The sequence below is a fragment of the Corvus cornix genome, chromosome 8 (genome assembly GCF_000738735.6).
Source record: "Corvus cornix cornix isolate S_Up_H32 chromosome 8, ASM73873v5, whole genome shotgun sequence".
In the NCBI taxonomy this organism is placed as follows: domain Eukaryota; kingdom Metazoa; phylum Chordata; class Aves; order Passeriformes; family Corvidae; genus Corvus; species Corvus cornix.
In genome coordinates this window covers 11019681-11034573 of record NC_046338.1, presented here as the reverse complement: position 1 = coordinate 11034573, position 14893 = coordinate 11019681, and the positions used below count along the sequence as shown (strand labels likewise).

Genomic DNA, 14893 nt, shown 5'->3' with positions numbered 1-14893 from the left:
TGATGCAAATTATCTAAGCTACTGGTTTAAAAATGGTGCTGTGCATTGCCTTCCATGATCAATGACAGTTAATTATGTCCCACCATCATTTAACATGACAATGTGATCTATCTTTTCCTCTGAAGACAGAGGATGATGTTTTATAAAAAATTGTGCTTTTACAATTTCATCATTTCTAGTAATAGACCAATATTACCATTAGGATTGTTTTCATTCCAAATACACTTACCAAAAAAAAGGTTTTAAAAATTAATTATCTTAGGCACAGCTTTACAGTTTCATCCTGACTGATTCCCTTTTTAAAAAATGATGAAGACTACTCAGGATTTCATGCTCTTCTATGAACATGAAATCTTCTATGCTGATTCTTAAATTTGTTTGGCTTGAGATTATGTTCCAGCAATGAAAAATACTCCTCAATGCAAACTTACATGATAATTCGGAATAAATATGAACTGGAAGAAAGAATGCAAATTGGTCAGTACTGGTGAGAGCTTTCTCCCACTTACGAGCATGGCTCTGATTTTCAATTCCTCTCTCAAATTCTCCTTGCCTGATTAGAAACTGTATATGAAGTTTAATAAATTCATCAGTTAGTTCTGTAAATTGGTTTGGGGAAAGGTGAATTTAGTCACAGGGAGGCCATGCAGAAGGGATAGGGCACACATCGGAATGCATCCACACTGGAGCTTAGCAGTGGGATGGGGGCAAATGGGCATGGCCAGGAGATGCTGGAAGAGGTGGAGATGGACCGTGGCCCTCTGAGGAGGTGGGAGCTGGGCACCAGCCACCCATCCCAAGCATCCCATGTTCCTTCTCTTACACTGTGGCAAAGGGAAGACAGCTGTTGTCACTGAAATACATTTTACACCTCACTCACCCCTTTCAAGAGCTCATAATTGCCTTTAACCAAACTCTGCTGGATGTTGAATCCTGGTTTAGATTGCATTTGGAAGTCTTTTAGCAAATCCATCCTGCCATTTTGCATTTTGCCCCGACATAAAACCCACACAGACCTAGAGCTTTCCATCATAAATTTTGCAGAGGCATAACAAATTGTATTAGAAGGAATTATCTTGGTCAGTTTAAATTAAGAAGCTCTGTTTTCCTCAATAATGATGAGCTAAAGATTTTTAAATTTCATGTAACTTAAGTGTTCAAGAAATTGAGTTTATTAGCCTCCATATAATATTAATGATAAATTTGGTTTCCCTTTCAGTTAAGTTAGTACATTAAATAATATTGATGTTTATCATTCTGAAGATGGTCTTAGAAATACTCTCTATGAAATTAGTAGAAATTTTGCTCTTGACTTCAATGGGCCCAAGGTTTTACCCCTAGCAATTAGCAGTCATTCTACTGTATAACTAGGCTCCCCAAAGGTCTGCAGAGCTCAGCATAATTATAACAGATTGTGTAATCAGACTGGCAGGACATTCAACTAGCAAGAAAAACCATGTCTCCTGCCCTTTTTCTTAAATTTAAAATCAGATATTTCCCAAAACCACGGGTAAATTTAAATGAATGCGTTTTCATTATAAATGTCGAAAATACAAGCTAATGATCAGCATGAGTTACAAGAAAAGATTCAACAAAACATCATGTTTAAAAATATTTACATGTTCTATTTCGTCTCTAATGAGGGAGATGATGTGCAGTTAAGGCTGCCAGGCCATTCTCTAATATGACTGAAGTATTCTCTCTGCAAAGAGGGAAATAAGGGAGAGAGGATGGGGAGGAGAGAAACAGAGACTGAGAGAGAGCCCTGTGAGTATAAATTGGAGTCAGTCTTAAATTAGAATTTCCTTTAGCTTGTGAGTACATTAGACAACCAGCATTATTCAGAAAGATATTGTCAAGGTTGCTGAGTTCCCACCTCACTGCCCTTCCCCCTTACAGCTATTTGCAAACTTGTTAGGATTCTTAATATTCACTTTCCTCCCTACAAAATGCTCCAAAGCTCTTAGTTTAAACCAAACACAAGCCAAGCCCCGGTGTTGCTCTCACTCCAGCAGTCACAAGCACACCCGTTCCCACCCTGGACTGCGCAGCCCCTGAGCAGGGGGTTCAATGCCTGCACTGAACAGCCAGCACAAACTCCAAACCTGGTTTTCAAGGCACAACCCCAGCAGGCTGGAATAGCTGTGGGTTTGATGGAATTCAGAAGCAACGCCAGAAAAAAAACAAACCACAAACCCATGTGCATGCGCACCAGGGGGTGGCGAGAAGAGGTTTGGGGAGGGAAGGGAAGCAGATGGGACATTTAATTCAGGGAACAAACTAATTTAAATCTTTCAAGGGGTTTGTTATTATTTCTAGAGTGTTAAGAATGCATTTTTTTCTCTGCATATGAAATGCAACATCCCTGCTCAGAAAAGCTCGAAGAAAAAAGCCCAGCAATATAGAATGAAGAGAAAAAGAAGTCCAGAACGTTTTAATGATATTCTTTAAGAATACTACTATTTATATATTTCACAGATTAAAATAAATAATCATAAATGTGCGGTTGGTGTAGGTCTCTTGGGTAAAGGCAAAAGCAGGCAGATTTATAAAATGGGTTTGTGTGCCAGGGTGATTGTAATGGCTCCTTCTGTCAGGTAAACACATAATTAGGATGTTTTCAAATAAATGTATCATGCACATGATTGAAGCCAATCCAGGCTGCAGTATAAATATTATGCCTTTTTGTTTTTAAAGTTGTATAATTACATATCTACCCATGGAGCTTCTCGCCTGATAGGCATCTATTTATGCAACACCACACTGTGGCTCTTCCACAGGTGCTGTAGCAGATACTTGCTGAACATGCAGCCCGTCTGATTTTTAAAGTGCAATATCTCAGCTTTCTCTCAAAATACCAATTTTGCCTCAACCCCTTTTTGCCTAATTGCTTCTTAGATTTATTGTTTAATTAAAACCATTCTTGGGTTATATAAACAACAAATCCCACTAATGTGTGGTTTTTTCACATACAAATTATCTTCCAAGGGATTATGTATCTTCAGCTTGGGAAAGGATTCCATCCTCCTTTGCTGGGCTGTCACTGCCAAGTGCAGCCTCATGGTCAAAGCTGTAAGTTGAAGTTTATGATGGCAGGGTGACAGAGCTGTATCTATGGAGTCAAAGTGGCAATACTAAATGCCATTTGAAAGACTGATGCAGTCTTTAAGCCGATGCAATAAAAACTCTTCTTTACTTTACAGCATTTTCATACAGAGTCTCACAGCATGTCTGGTCATGCACTAGGGAAGCATAAATAAGATGTGAATGATGAGTTGCATGAGGAAGCACCCCAAGAAGACTCTGAGGAAGATTATCTTCATGGCATGCCTTTCCTCAAAGTCCTCCTCACCTGCCAGGGTCCTGTGGGAAGGCACAGCATGTGGACATGCCACACACGACTGCCCACACACTCTGCAGTGTTGTCTGAACTCCTCACCCACAAAATGATGCTTTACTCCCAGCCTGGACACCTAGATCTTGTCTTCAGATCTGAGGTTCCAGCTCCAACCCCTGTTTGCCTAGTTTCGACAATTTGGAAACCTCTGCTAAAATCCCTGCACCTGGAGAAAGTTCTAGTGAGATACCCAAGTTTCAGCAGCACAACTGCCAACTGCCCCCCCCCCCAAAAAAAAAAAAAAAAAAAAAGCTCAGATATAAACATGCATTTGGATGTTTGCACAGGAGGAAGATTGGAAAAATGTTTTTTCCACAAGGAGCATATGCTGCAGTTCCTGGAGCAAGAACCCAGCTCTGATGAGGATTCTGGCTGTCTGCAGCCTTTCAATATTAAAGGGCTCTATAGCAGATAAGAGCAGGATAATAAAAGCTAATAAAGATGAAACTGGACAAATTCAAGCTAGAAATTAAGATACACATTTTTAACCACAATAGAGTTAGACAGCTTCCAAAGGGATGTAATAGAATGCCTGAAGCCAGAGCCCACCGAAGGCATGGCAGCGGTGCTGGCAGTCGGAATCACAGGTGGAATGAAGGACAGAGGGCAGCTGGGCTTCAGGAAGCTCTGTGCTGGAGCAGAAGGCTGGAGAGGGACGTGGGATTGTGGAGGATGCTATGAGCAGCAGGCTGGAGGTGTAATGCAACCACCTGGAGGGAGGTTTTTTGGGGGCAGAGCTGCCAACTTCTGTATCCCTGTGACCACGTCCTATTTCTTTCTCCATCCTCAACTCACATCCTACAGCCCAGCCTCTCCCAAACTCTGTAGGTGTCCCCTTTTCCCCTACAGCCTCCGTGCTCATCTTCAAGCAGCTTTCTCTTCCACCTGCTCTCCAGCATGTCAATGCCTCCAGCTGTGAAGGGGAAGCCTCAGGCTTGGCATCCTGCTGGGAATTTGGGATAGAGACTCAGATAGGAAACAGGAGGCGAAGAGGGTGTTTGTTGCCAGGGTTGGGCTGGGGGGATTGCAACTGTTGCTACCGTGAGGGGCTGCCTCCCTTCTCAGAGCTGGAAAAAGCAGAGGGTGGAGATGATTCACTCTCTGGCACAGAGGTTCTCTCCTTTAGTCTCTCAGATGCAACACACAAAAAGATGAAGTGCATCCCTGATTTACCCCAGTGTGGGCTACGTTGTGCCCCAATGGTGATGCAAAGCAGCCTCCTGAATTTACAGCTGCTCTCCACAGCCAGCACAGAACATGACGCCCAAAGCACGCAGATCCTTTGGTCGTACAGGTGGAAGTACTGATAGATATTTTAACCTAGGGAAACCTTTTAAAATCAAAGTAGGCACAAAGCAATACCCTTTACATTAGGCTGTAATTTTACACGCAATTTAGGCTGCAGAAGGAAGTGCCAGTTGTCCAACAACAAAAGCATAAAGAAGTCCTGGTGTGGAAAGCATCCCTGCCTTCCCCCAGCCCCAAGTCCTCAGCCCAGCCCTTCACCTCATGCTGCTGCCAGCATAAGAAAGGCTGCAAACACATCATTACAACTTGCCTTTTTTTTTTTCCCACAGTAGTTTTAACCCAGAATTGACCCCTGATTTGATTGATACTGCAGTCATTTCTGTTAATGTAATGGAAAACGTGGTATCAGGTAGGAATAAGATGACATGGATGCTTCTTTTGGTGGCAGCACCAGCCTTTTCTGGATTCAATTGCATGTGAAGGTCAGCTCTTAAAATATTGAGTGTCCCTGGCCATGCTTGGAGATGCCCCTCATCAGCAAAACGGGGAAAGGCTCATCTCAGTGGCAGCTCTGCTCTGTCCCTGATGCTGGAGATGGCAGCAGTGGGTGGAAGGAAGACATCCTTAGATGGGCTTATCTTCCTCCAAGCTGCCTGAAGCAAATCCACACCCAACCACAGCAGCTGAAGCTGGCTTGTGTCCTCTTCTTTGCAGTTTCATTTTTATTAGTTTCGATTGCTCTAAATCAATCCCTAAGACAGTACATGATGCTACAGTGAGCCACAGGAACGCCCAAGGGAACTTATTTGTACAATCATTTTTACAGATCATTTTGTATCTTATGTGAGATTTTGAGTGGCAGTTTTATTTAATGACCACCAAGATGAATTGTCTGAGAATTTGGGGTTCTTTACCTACTTTTTAAAAATCACCAGGTTCATTACACCTCTCCTCCTGAACTCAGTTGTTCCTTTTCTTTTTCATTCAGTGGCTAGAGGATAGGGAGAGCAAAACTGAGTCCATCACCTAAACCAAATATGAATCTGATGATCACACTATTTTCTTTCAATATCTTTTCTAAAGTAGAGTTCTTACTGCAGTTGAACCCATCTTCTAGAAGTTATCTTCCTGCTAATATCCCATGGAATGAAAAGTAGAAAAAATTATATAAGACTACAATTTTCCTGGCTTTGTGGATTTTGGGGGTGTACTTTGAAGAGCATCAACAAAGATTTTTTGGGAAAGAGGATACAGAAATGTTCAGACCAGTCCAGCCCAGACATCTCCATGCCCTGCCATGACCAGCAGTGGTTAATGCAGGGGAAGGTGTAAAAACTGACAGGACACGCATGAACTGCTTTGTTCTCAGCATGTTCTGTTTGACCTCTAATAGTTAAAGACTGACTTGCACCAAAAACAGAAGACAGAATACTTCAGAATAGTTTTAGCCATTAAATATAATGCCAAGTATTCTTGGTATCAGAGGAATGTAGCACAGAGATAACATAAAAACTGTGAAAATCTTCAACATACCAGCAGAGTACATTGAAAGGATGAAAGAATAAAGATTGAGGGTGACACCCCTTGTCTCCCGGTCACAGGAAAATCTCACAGACTGAAATTTTACCCAAACAAAACAAAGACTCCAGCACAGCATGTGCAGCCCTCCTTCTTGGGAGAGAATGGGGAGAGAGAACAAATCACCCAAGCCTGACATGAGTCACATCAGTTCATGCATGACTGAAAAGTGCTCAGATACTACAGCCATGAGCCCAGGCCAAGAACCTATTTTAAAAAATAAGGCAAGTGACGTGCTAGAACTGTTAAAAAGACACGGAGACAGAAAAATGTGGGGTAGAGAAATAAAAGTGTGGGTGAGTTCAGTACCTCTGTTTTGGAGTTTTACTTGGAGACAGACTGAGCAAGGAGAGCTTGGAGGTACGGAGAAGACGGCCAGTCCCCAGGGCAGTCACTCAGCTCTGCAAGTGCTCAGCAGGGGAGTGCTTTGGGGATTGTGTGTGTATATGTGTGTGTGTGGATTTGTGTATGTGTGTGTGTGTGTGTGTGTGTGTGTGTAGGAGGAAACATGGCTGGAAAGAGAAGAAAGAGGTAGACAAGCCCAGAGAGCTGCTAGAGTGAGGGTCAGCAGATGGGAACAGGCAGGTGAAGTTTGGTTTAGAGGCGGGATGAGGAGGAAGTCTTGCAGCTTTCTGTACAGGCCAGGGTTCAGGCAGGAGATGATCAGGAATGCTCAGCCAACCCATTTAATTTGCTGAGCACACCTAACCCTTCAGTTATGGAAAAATACCATCTCAATGTGCTTTTAAAAACAAACACCAACACCAATCTAATATTTGCAGAGTGACTATGGGAGCCAACTCTTCCACACTTTCACAGCACAGTTCATAGAAGAGCACTGCAGATCCTTTATTCCTAAATTTTAACAAAGTCTCTACCCTGTTTATAGCCTGTTCCTCACCCGCTTTACTGGTCTTATTTAAACTTGCAGAGAGACATTTTCAAAGTTGGGACACATTTTCCACATCTGTTACTCTGAACACCTTAATGGGAACAGTGCTGAGAAACGACACTGGTATTATCACCACTGAAGCAATTGTATGCTAACAGGCTGCACCTTTCTCCTAGAATCATGATAGAAAGGTTAGTTAAATTTAAACAAAATATATTCCCTTAAATTCCAACCATCTTTAATAGGAAAAGCTATAACCTCCCTGATGCACAAAACAGCCCTTGCAGCTGATGCCTGAAGCCTGCACCTGTCATTCCAACAGAGGTGACCTCTGAACAAGAAAGCCATTCTATATAAACACTGAGTTAAGTGACTTTCCCCATGTCTCCTCAAATAACACCCAAATATCTTTTCTTGTCAAAATCTTGCACTTGTCCCATAGTATACACAGTAAATCATGACAACCGGTGACTTATTTGAAGGCTGAAGCCCAAAGCAAGAGGTGCTGGTGCTGAATGACGTGTAACCAGTCACCAGCCTCTAAAATATTAAGCTATAAAATACAAATCTATTTTTACAAAAACAGTGTTAAATGACCTGTCAAGACAGCTGGTCCCTGCTGTGTTTTCTTTTTTTCTTTGGGGTAGCAGAAGGAATTAATTGAAGAAAAAAATCATTAGGGGATGATTTCAGTTTACTTCTATAATACATGCCTGTTCTGCAATAGGGTAGCAAAATTCTGGGAAGCATTTAAGTCCTGCTCAAGCTTATGAGATTAAGCATCACATATCTCTCATTCTGGCCTCTTCCTGGGTGTGAATTCTGCCCTGTGAGCACTGCGAGGATTAGTCCTGCAGACCAGCAGAGGACTGATTCTTGTGCCTACCACTGCCGGTGTTTGTCACGCCACGGTCACACCTTGCAGCACTGTCACCTTCCCTGGCACCGTGACATTCTCATGCTGTTCGCACCGACCGGCCGCTGCAGCCTGGTCACTGCTCAGAGCTTGCATGCGGAGCTTCGCACTGAGAGAACTCACTGTTGGCTGTAAGAGGAGTAAGTACAAGTCAGCTGTGAAATTCTACTCTGCCAAGTTCACGGCTGCCTGTCGCACTCCAAGCCAGATCTGGCGCCTGTAAAATTTCAGCTAGGAGATCCCAGCTTTCACACACACAGCTGGGCAGGACCCAAACTCCTCCTCTGTGCCTTTACTGTAGGAGACTGCAGCACCCAAATGCTTCTTCTTGACTTCTTCACAGACCTCAGCTGTGGAGCAGAGCTATGGTAACTATCCTGTGTCAGAGGGCTTCTGACACCTTCTTGCCATTCACACACACAAGAGGCTGAGATTATCTATTGTGGGGGCAATACTTTATTCTTATCGCTTTTTCAGGACTACAGCTCAAACACTGAGGTAAGAATATGAAACTCGTCATTTAGTGCAACTGGAAAATTTCAGGTCTGATCTTTCAAGTTAAAAAGAAAATTTGGTAGACAGCAATTGTGTCAGCTCCTTTGGGAATATAAATATAAATCCAATATATTTGTCCTGTTTGCCTGTCACCTGTTGCAGCAGAGCTGTGGTCATTGTGATCCTTCTCCCAGGTACTCTTGCTTTGTCTGCTCTCTGAATTACCTTTTTATCTCAGGTTGCTGCTGTCAGCGGATGCTGCTGAATGCAGAACCAAGGGCAGAATCCATCCTGCAGTCAGACATGAAGTTGATGATATGGTCAAAGAAAAGCACCAGCTGTGCAATACTATACAATAGTAGAAATTGATAAGAGGTGGAGTTCTCTGAGGAAGCAGAAGCCATTTGGGCAGAAACACTTCTCGTGCTGGAGAACAGTATTTTGGGATGTTTGGTTTAATGTGAAACATTTGGCATGACTTCACCTGCTACTTGGCTGCAAGATGAAAATTTGAGGTGGATTTTTATGGCAGAAAGAGGGTGTGGAAAAGTTTAGTCAGCACAAAAGCTTAACCTTGCTAATAAGGTCTATAAATCTGCTGTAAGGATAAGACAGTGCCACTCCCTGTCTCAATACTTCAATCAAAACCCACTCCTGTACACATAAGCTGTATTAGTGCCATTATTTGTCTCATACTTACAACCCAATATGAACTTTCAAAAGGGAATTGTTTTTTAAGGTCTCTGAACACAGTCTTCAGTATTTTCTTAACTGCTTCATGGCTTCTTTTAAAATGCTTTCAACATGGTCTGAAGACTGAATATAAAAGTAGGCAGGACTAAAAATTAGTAGGAGGAAAAAAAAGGATTGCGTTGATTTCCAGAAGCTCCTGCTTTCACTGGTGTGAAAGTGAGGAAGGGCGTTCTCAGTCCCCAGATGGATTATCTGGCAAGGCTGAAATCAGACAGAAAGCTTTGATCCAATACCAGGAATCACTGCTCAACAGTTGTTAGGGAAAAACAAAAACCAAGTCTAAAAGCCCAGTCACTCTACAAACCTGGGCCAGGCTGGTATTGCTGCAGCCACCTGCCTCGGATCTCAGTGCAAATCTGTCCCTTCTTTCCTAGGTTGCCTTGATCTGAAAGCTTCTGCTTTCAGTTTTCTGCCGTGGGCTGCCATGCTCTGAAAGCTTGTGCTTTGCCTTTGCACGGGGCTATAAAAGCCTGTGGGCACCAACAGGGCTTTCAAAACTGAGTCAACCTGTCCTCTGGCACGTGACAACAGGGCTGGCAGGTGATCTCATTTCTCCGCTGTGCCACTAGCTCCTGTGTGACATTAGCTAAGTCAATTAGCTTAGGCTTGCATCTGTTTTTCACCTCTAAAAGCAGGACAGTAGTAATTTCCTATCCCACAGAAATCCTGTGAAGATAAATACATTAGCTTAAGAAGTGCTCAAATACCAGTGTAATCAGTGCTCCTCTCCATCTCTTTGGCAGCCTGTATTTTGTAGCCTGGAAGCCTGTGGTCTGTCAAACCATGAAGGATTGGAGCTGAAGACCACCAGATCAACTCTTGGATTGGCTGAGCACAGATGTCTTCACAATGAAAGCCGGAAAAACACAGCTTCTCAGGGAACTGACAGGAATGGAAAAAAATGGAGGAGAAGCAAACTTTGGTAGAAAACAAAGAGGAGAGCAGGGACCACTCCAGCAGTAAAGTCACACTATTTTGTGTACTGTTTGCTTTAACTTACGTGTACATGCTGTATTTTACATGATGTATTTCAGTCCTTCCATTACCATTCGTTTAGGGTTAGAAAAGAACACCAAACTGATATTCCTGGGATGTGAACACAGGCAGACCATGCTGCAAATACTCATCCGCAGCACTGCTTTTCTGAGTAAGTGGTTATATTTTAGAAGAGTCTTCCATGAGACAACTGCCATTGCTGGAATTTGGCCCTTAGCAGGAGGTAATTTCAATTTTTGTCTTGGTGACCAGCATGTCCAGGGTCGTCTTCTAGCACATTTTATTCAGCCAGGAGCAGAAAACTTTCCCCACTTAATAGTGCCCAAAATATATCTACACACCAGGAGCAAATTTTCTAGTGGTCCTTGATTTTGGTTTGCTTGCTTTTTCTGCAATGATCGTAGCTTCCTGGTTTGGTATGAGGAGCAGGAAGTAAATGAACTATGAGGATTTTTACTCATGTTTATGTGCTTTGTAGGACCTCTAAGGCATCAGTCAAGTGGGGAGCTCCACTGTGCTAAGCTCTATGCAAAGCTACAGTAAGAGAGAGCACATATCCTGACCAGAACTGGTCTGCCAGCTGAGTCAACCAATGCAGAAAGGGAAAAACACTTGTACATGCTTTCTAGAAAGATACATGAAGAACTTAGAGGCCTTGGTGAGGAAACAGAAGAAAATAACACTTTAGCATTGTGACTGCACTATTATTAGAAAACTAACTTTCATTTCTTCAAAACTACATGGTATAGTTAGGCAAAATTAAGGGCAAGTTAGCTTCCTCTTAAAGATTTCTCAGTCCAGACAATTTAGTGCTATGGATGAAGAAACATTAGGGCTGTCTCTCCAAGGCTTCAGTTCCTTCAACTGGAGAATAACAGAAACGGGCAACACAGATTGGTTTTTTATTATTTGGAGCAAAACAGTATTCTAATAATCCTATTTTACAAAGGAAATGAAAGAGTCTTGGGGGTAATATTGAAAAAATGGTGGGCAGTCAGAGTCATGGCCATATGGTCCTCAAGCTGTGCTGTCAAGCAGATCTACAGATGGAGATGTATTATCTTACATGAGCACCAAGTTGAGCATTGCACCAGGCACTTGTGAATCAGACCAGTAGACCTGACAATACAGTTGACAATTACTATAAAATCAGGTGAGAAACAGTCAGCAGCAAGAATACTCCCTCAAAGAAATCCCAACAGTTGGAGAGAGAACAAGCTTCTGACAGGCTCTGCAACTTACAGATTCAATCCAGAACATTTAGCAAGTTTCACAACATCTGAAACAAGACGGAAAGTTGTTCTGACAAGTCTTAAAAAAAATCAGCATCCCAGTCTTTTGATTTTATACCAATTTATTATGTTAAAGGCAAACCCCACTGTATCTATACATTAGCTGGCTATCAAGTGACACACAGGACAAGGGTATGGGTGCGTGCATTTACTCTGAGAGCTGGATCAAAGGGAAAGAAGAGCTACCAGGAGCAGTGACCTCCAAATCTTTGCTTTCCAAAAAGCTTACCACTGAAATGGCTGGGCAGGCAGGAGCCATGAGAGCTACTGAGACGATACAGTTGGATGCTATGTATGAACTGGTGGATCATTCTCAGGGCTTTAGGACTCTTGTACACCTCCTTACAGAATACAGCTCTGGTGACAACATGCCACTGTGTCCTGTACTATACAAGCCCCTGAAGAAGATGCCTTTGCTTTGAGGAGCAGTGCCCCATAACTGTGAAGTCCTCAGAGAGGTAAAGGGATGACAAACCAGCCACCCTATATCAAGTGGAGCGCAAACCACCAGTGTCTAGTGGGCTTACACTATTCATAGCTTTCCAGGTTTTTATGTCATGCAAGCAATAGAGCACATGGGGGAGTAACAAAGAGTTTAGGGTGGTAGCTGTATAAGAAAACTCTTTGTTTCATGATTCAGATGATTAATGGCTTATGCCCATGGGACAGTCATTTACCTGCAAGTCTTGGCTAGAAGCTTCAGGGCATCAAAAGTTTATGAGGCAGCTCTGTGTCAGTCATATGAATCCACATCTGTGAGGGTGTTTAGGAACCTGCATTTTAGGTGTCTAAAAAGATCTTAAAGATTTATCCCGCAGATTGGCCAGATATTTCAGTGTCTCCACTCAAAAGTTCTTAAACATCTGACAAGACTAGTAAAGGAACACCAAGCCACACATCTTCCACTTTTCAAGTAAACTTCAATAACCTGTTGCTTATACATAAAATGAATGGGGCTCGAGGAGACGTGACCCCACTTAAACTTGCCAGCATGGCTGCTACGTGAGCTGGGGTGCTGGCAGTTCCGTGAATCCCTTCTCTGGAGTATGGATCTCCAGCCTTCCCCATGGTCTTGCACTCCAGAGCATCCTGAAGCAGATCCAAATTTTAACACAGAGAGTGGAGCCCATGGCACTTTGGCAGTGCTGCATGGCACTCAGCCAGCACCACTTACTCTAAGCTCCGCGGCCTCACTGTGTAATGCACAGAAGGGCTGTTTTGCAGCAATATTTGGATACAGTGTAGGAAGGAAAATATCCCCAGAACCAAAGGCTTTAGGTACCAGAGCTTCCTGTGGTATGGCAAGGGTGCAAAACTGGCTCTAGGTGCTCAGTTCAGGGCCAAGACAAGTGATGCATGAGGGGCCAGGCATCACATTCAGTAGTGTGAAGTCCAGTGCTCCTAAGAGTGCTTGAGGCAACAATGCCGGGACAGAGGAACCTCTACTAACTATTTGGCTCCTGCCAGCAACCTGGCTGGGGGAGATGAGATGATAACGGCAAAAGATCCACAAAGGAACACAATTACCACATACATGGAGAAATCCTGGAGACCACAGAGGGGGAAGAAAAATCAACATGCCGTGGGAAATGCCTCAGTGACCCCAGCACGGTGCGCAGAGAACGCCAGCAGGGAGAAACCACCGAACACCGTGGTGCTGGCCCGCGCTGACGCAACCCCGGCTCTTAGGAAGGGTTGGGCAAGGAGCCAAAGAGCACCAACACACCCGGTGCAAGGGCCTGACTGACTTAACCCTTCCACCGTCTCAAAAGCCCGCAGAAAATACACCTCAGATTCTCTGTTTCTCAGTTCAGGGCTCTGGACGGTGGAGCAGGAAGGGCTGGACGGAGCAGACGAGCAGCAGCGCGCCGGGTGAGCGCATGGGCTGAAACACCGCGAACAGCCACGCCACGGCCAAACCATCAGAGCCCGCAACAGGTCCCAGCGCGGCGCTCACCCGCTGCCGCGGAGGAGACCCGCGGGGAGCGAGGAGGGCTCCGCTCTGCCACCCGACCGCCGCTCCTGGCACCTACCGCCGCCACCCCCGCCATCTCGGGTCTGACCCGGTCTGCGACCGGGGGTTAGGAGCGGAGGAACCGGGCGCGGGCAAGGGGGTCCGCTTCGAGGCACGGCGGGGCTGTAGCCCCTTCCCCCGACAGCCGGCCGAAGAGGGCGGCGGAGGCCCCCCAGCTGCCAGTCCGGCTCCTTCCGGCGGCGCCTCCAGAGCGCCCGCCCCGGGCCGCGGCCGCGCCCTCGCCCGCCCCACCGGGCCGCCCCCCGCCCTCCCCCGCCCACACCTGGCCGGGGCGGGCCCTGCCCGCCGGCTGCGGGCCGACTCGGCGGGCAAGGCGGGAGGCAGCGCAGCGTAGCGCAGCGCAGGCCGCGGTAGAGCGGAGCGGGACTCGGCCGGCAGTAGCGCCTCGCCTCGCCGCGGGGCCCAGCGCGGCAGCGGGGGCCAAGCGCAGCGCAGCTCAGGTGAGCCCGCGGGCGGCAGGTGGCGGCGGCGGGGCGGGCTGGGCTGGGCTGGCGGCGGGGCGGGCGCGGCGCGCGGCCTCGGCGTGGGCGGGCTGGCGGCGGCGCGCGCGGAGCGCGGTCCCGCGCGGCGGCGGCTGGAGGAGGAGTGGAGCGGAGCTGCCGGCGGGGAGCGGAGCGGGTTCTCGCGCGGCGCCCGGAGGCAGCATGCGGACGGCGGAGCCCCGGAGCCCCGGTAAGTGGCTCGGCTGCGTCGCCTCTCCCTCCTCAGCCTCGTGTCCGGCTTCCGACACGGCGGGATCGTCTCCCTGAGAGCCGCCAAACTCCGCCGCCTGTTGAGCCCCGCGGATCGCCGCCCCCGAGCGATGGCCCCGCCGCCCGCTTCGGCCCCGCCGCCGCCCCGGGTGCCCCGCGGGGGCCGCCGTGCGGTACCGGAGCCTCCCCACTGTCCTCTGGGGCCGCCACGCGGTTTTCCGGCGGCCACCGGCTGCTCCCCGCGGAGCCTCCCCGGGTCGGCGGGAGGCAGCCAGGCACCTGCCGGAGCCGCGGTGCCGGGGGCGCGGGGATCGCCGCCGCGGCGTGACCTTCCCGGGCGGGCTGCGGCACTCTGGGCACCCCCGGCGGGCGGACCTCTGGCGGTGGGCTCGGGGGAGGGGGGTCGCACCTCCCGGGGCGCAGCGCTGAGCGCCGCGGGGCGTCCCGGGCGGGGTGCCTCAGCCGTGTGCGAGACGCGGGGCGGTCGGCAGTGGCCCGAAGCGTTTCCCGCGGCTGGCGCCGACCGTTTCTGCGGCGGGAGGAGGGAGCGAGGGAGGGCGCTGCAGCGGGGGGCGGCAGACCGCGCCTTTCCCCCCGGT

General features: G+C 47.0%; 1 protein-coding gene across 16 annotated transcripts in view; it reads left to right on the top strand.

The window, feature by feature from the left end:
* Positions 1–13897: 13897 nt before the first annotated feature.
* PTPRF (protein tyrosine phosphatase receptor type F) overlaps positions 13898–14893 on the top strand; it is a 379859-nt gene continuing 378863 nt past the window's right edge. For 15 of the 16 annotated variants that reach the window (XM_039556074.1, XM_039556073.1, XM_039556076.1 and 12 more), the window contains exon 1: positions 14174–14274. The gene's annotated coding sequence lies outside the window, so the exon portion shown is untranslated. Of the gene's footprint in view, positions 14043–14173; positions 14275–14893 lie in introns of those variants that run through there. The other variant, XM_039556062.1, reaches the window with a different exon arrangement.